This window comes from Syngnathus acus, unplaced genomic scaffold, assembly GCF_901709675.1.
Source record: "Syngnathus acus unplaced genomic scaffold, fSynAcu1.2, whole genome shotgun sequence".
Taxonomy (NCBI): domain Eukaryota; kingdom Metazoa; phylum Chordata; class Actinopteri; order Syngnathiformes; family Syngnathidae; genus Syngnathus; species Syngnathus acus.
Genome location: NW_023590223.1, coordinates 115,974 through 120,403, shown reverse-complemented (window position 1 = coordinate 120,403; position 4,430 = coordinate 115,974). Strand labels below are relative to the sequence as shown.

General features: G+C 40.6%; 1 pseudogene; it reads left to right on the top strand.

Moving 5' to 3' along the window:
• Positions 1-450: 450 nt before the first annotated feature.
• On the top strand, positions 451-622 carry LOC119118903 (annotated as a pseudogene).
• Positions 623-4,430: the final 3,808 nt, after the last annotated feature.

The following is a 4,430-nucleotide window of genomic DNA, read 5'->3' as shown; positions in this document are numbered from 1 at the left end:
CTTTATCCTTAATGCTCGATATGCTAACAGTAATTACCAAGAGGCAGCCTTCACAGTTTAACTATTTAATGTATGCCAAAATAATCGATACACAGCTGTGGAGCCCTTTCTGCGAGATGCGGAAGACGGTCCCTCTCCCAGCGCCAAGGTTCCTGCTCTTATACTACTCTGGGCTGCCTTCCTGCAAGGAGGCGACTCTGCCTAGCCTGTGTGATAATGTGTGACCTTGTAGTCTTAACTGAGAGCGACTTCTACATATGTATGTGCAAAGGGTGTCATAGAGTAGAGAAAGCTAATAAAGCAAGAGAAGGGTTACAGCGATATAACGGCATAGCTCAAGCTACCTAGTTAATCACATGTGCCAAAGAGGCCTATTCTAACAAACCGTTGGTGAGAAGACAGGGTGGTAGACAGGGAAGCCTGTAATTGAGTCCGTCACTCGTATACTCCATCGCTTCTCGGCCTTTTGGCTAAGATCAAGTGTAGTATCTGTTCTTGGGTTTGGGGGATTAAGAGAGCTGACCATGGAAGAGAGGATTTTAACCATAAAAGTGGTGATTTTACCCTTGCTTTTACTAATCAGTTCTGTTTTCATCCCCACAAGGAAGGTGATTTTAGAGTTGGAACGAGACATTTTTTACTTCATCTGGAAATCCAAGTTGGAGAGACTGAAGAGGGACACCATGAAGAAAAACAAAAAAAAGTGAGGAAAAGGAGTGCCGGACTTAAAGCTCTTCCTCGGAAGCAGATATGTTGCCCTGCACCTGCGAAGCGCGCTCGTTACACCAAATGCACCGAAAAGCCAAGCAATGACACGATTCTGGATACGCTCATACCTCCGGAAACTAAAGCTAATAACCACCGACCAAAGAATTCCTGTCTTTTAACCTGCCACCTTCTTATTCCTTCATCAAGAAGTTTTTGAGGAACTTTAAATTAGAGCAAAAAAATAGTTAAAGTTAAGTTAAAGTTAAAGTCCCAATGATCGTCACACACACACCTGGGTGTCGTGAAATTTGTCCTCTGCATTTAACCCATCCCCATGTGATTTTAATCCATCCCCTGGGGGAGAGGGGAGCAGTGAGCAGCAGCGGTGCCGCGCTCGGGAATCAGTTGGTGATCTAACCCCCCAATTCCAACCCTTAATGCTGAGTGCCAAGCAGGGAGGCAATGGGTCCCATTTTTATAGTCTTTGGTATGACCCGGCCGGGGTTTGAACCCACAACCTTCCAGTCTCAGGGCGGACACTCTACCACTAGGCCACTGAGCTGGTGGTGGAACTATCAGACTGCGCAGATCCAATGATATCCTGGCTTTCCAGTTCTGTTTTTAATAATCTCATTTAACACTTTCCATGTTATTATTGTATTACTCTTGTTTTCCTCCAGTATCTTGCTATAGTAGTCCCTTTTACTGTTTCTCATTATTTTAATCAATTTGTTTTTGTAGATCTTATATTTGAATTCAGCTTCCTTTGTTCTTATCTTTAAGAAATCTTTGCATAATAGGTTTTTCTTCTTGCAAGCACTTAAGATTCCCTTTGTCAGCCATGGTTTTTCCACTGAATTTGGTTTAACTGCTTTCTTTACAAGAGGACAGTTTTTTTCATAAAGTTTGGATATAATGGCCATGAATGTGTTGTAGGCTTCATTTACATCACCCACATATACCTTTTTCCAGTCTTGTTGTAAAAGATCATTTTTGAATGAGTTAAATGAATTACCAGAGTTCATTCTACACATTTTAAAAGTTATAGCATCCTTTTTTTTCTTTGTACGGTCCTGGATCACTGCAAACACTGGCAGGTGGTCGCTTGAATCATTTATTATCAGTCCAGTTTTTACTTTCTTTTCAATTACATTTGTAAATATATTATCAATTATTGTGGCACTGTGAGATGTAATTCTAGTCGGACGGGTTATTGCAGGGTATAGACTCATACTGTACATTAAGTTAATAAATTCTGTTACTGGAGTCAGCTGAAGTGGGTTCAATAGATCTATATTATAATCGCCACAGACGTACACCATTTTCGTATTGATTTTTCTTTCATACATTCCTGATAATAGTTCACTAAATGTCTCAATACATGAACCTGGACATCTATATACACAGCTTACCAGAATGTTTTTAGATGATTCCATTTCTATTTCAACTGTAATACATTCCATGATATTATCTATTGCTTGAGACATACGTCTTACTATCTTACACTTATAGTTTTTATCTATGAATAGAGCAACTCCTCCACATCTTTTTACCTTCCTATTTAATGTATAACTCTCATACCCCTCTATGTCAATCTTTTCAGACTGATCTTCCTTTAACCAGGTTTCAGATATTGCAATTACAGTAAACGGATTATTCATATCTTTTAAACATTGTTTGATCTTAGAGATGTTTGCTTTCAAGCTCATACTATTAAAATGTATAATTGATATTGCTCTATTTGTTGTTACATTCTTGTTAAATTGCTCTACAGCAGGGGTCCCCAAACTTTTTCCTGTGAGGGCCACATAACCTTTCCCTTCTCTGATGGGGGGCCGGTGTCAGTTTGTAACAGAAAAAGTGTGACGATCGTAGGGGAGCTTAAAAAATTTATTGTTTTCCAGAAAGCCACATATAACCAAATAACGGTTATTTAATAACCCTTTCCAGGTTCTTTACAGAAAAAAAGTCAGGAAACAAATAATAACACTATTAATGAAATAAATAATAACTAAATAACCCTCTCTGAGTTCTTCACAGAAAAAACTGGAAATTAATAATAACTAAATAACTCTCTCTGGGTTCCTCATAGAAAAAAAAGCCATGGAACATTAACTTTCTGTTGTGCCATGCACAATCTTAACAGATAAAAGTTCAGCTCAGTTGTCAGAGCAGAATCTCTCTGACGCATATGAGCAGTCTCTTAAAGTTCTTGTGTTCCTTTCTTATAATCCTTTTGTAGGTTCCAGTAGGCTTGTAGACACCGCTGTCTTTTTTGTTAAAGTTTGCTAGTGCGTCATAGTCTGGAGTAAAATTTGTTGTGGCAATTCTTAGGCGAGATCCGAGGTGTTGGTCAGTTTACCTCGATCTGTGACGGTTTGATGTTGACGTTCATGTGGCTGAACGTCACGTCGCGTACGTCGAGCCAAATTGGCCACTCTCTTTTAAACGCTCGGCACTGTGTCCACCTTGCTTTTCCTTGGGCGACTCATTTTAATGGAAGGATTCCAGGGGAAGGTTTGTGGGTGGCTTTAGCGCAAAACTGCATCTGAAAGCTCAGCGCGCGAATTACAAGAATGCTGTCGTCACAGCCCACGCTCTAAATTCGGGACTGATACAAATAGAGCGCGAGTGCGCCATGTCCGTACTACTGAGTACGTACACGCGCTTGTGAGTGTGCACCGAGCTTTCTGACACGGCTTCCGGTAGTAAATGCGCAGGCGAGCGCTTCCCCATCTACTGGGGAAACGCAGTCATTGCAGGCAAAATGACCACAAAAAAAAGTTTAATAATACAATTTGTTCAGGGTTGGCGGGCCGGATTAAACGGTCCCGTGGGCCGTATCCGGCCCGCGGGCCGTAGTTTGGTGACCCCTGCTCTACAGTATAGTATTTGCTGTTCCTTTGAGTGTAGTTGATGAAGAAGTTATTCTCAGGATCAATATTGTTCTCTATGTCAAATCCCTTATGGTCAGTGAAGTCAAATGTTTTCAAATCAAGTTCTTCATTTTCAGTTATCAGTGCTTGTTTGTTAAACACACCAGTTGGAAAAGAAAGGCATTTGTCAGTACTGTTCATGGTGGGTTGATAATTTCACCAGGTTTTTACATTCCATGATCTAAAGGCACCACAACTTGAGGTTCAACAGAATGATGTACAGGTTACTAGTCTCCTTCGTACCTCTTAAGTTGCTCTATGGCACTGATGCAGAAACCATGAGAACTTTCTGCTGCCCCAACAGGTTTGATGAACACCTTACAACCAGCAGTCCAAGTGGACTGTATTTTACCGCTTTTCTTAAGAGCTCTTGCTTTCTTAGCTATTTCACCATTTTTCTTGGTGAGGTGTTCATTAATGTACACGTTCGTGCCTTTTAGCAGATTTATCTTACTTTTCCTGTTTGTAAATCGGACAATTATAGATGGTACGACAGGCTTACCATTTAGACTTTTAGTTGGCAGAGTGTGGCATGCCTCAATATTGACAATGTCAATGGCGATGTCTTTACTCTGGAGGAAAGTTTTTACCTGCTCCTCTGTTGTCTCCTCATGTTCAGGATTATCCTCTGAAGCAAGGCCTTTCACAGCCTGCTGGTAGCTCCGTGGTTTGATCCTTAAACCTGTGATGATGACATCGCTCATTCTTGAGTACTGCTCCTAATTGTCTAATCTATTTTCCAGGCTGACAATTTTCTTATTTTGTTCAATGTTTAATTGTTTGAGC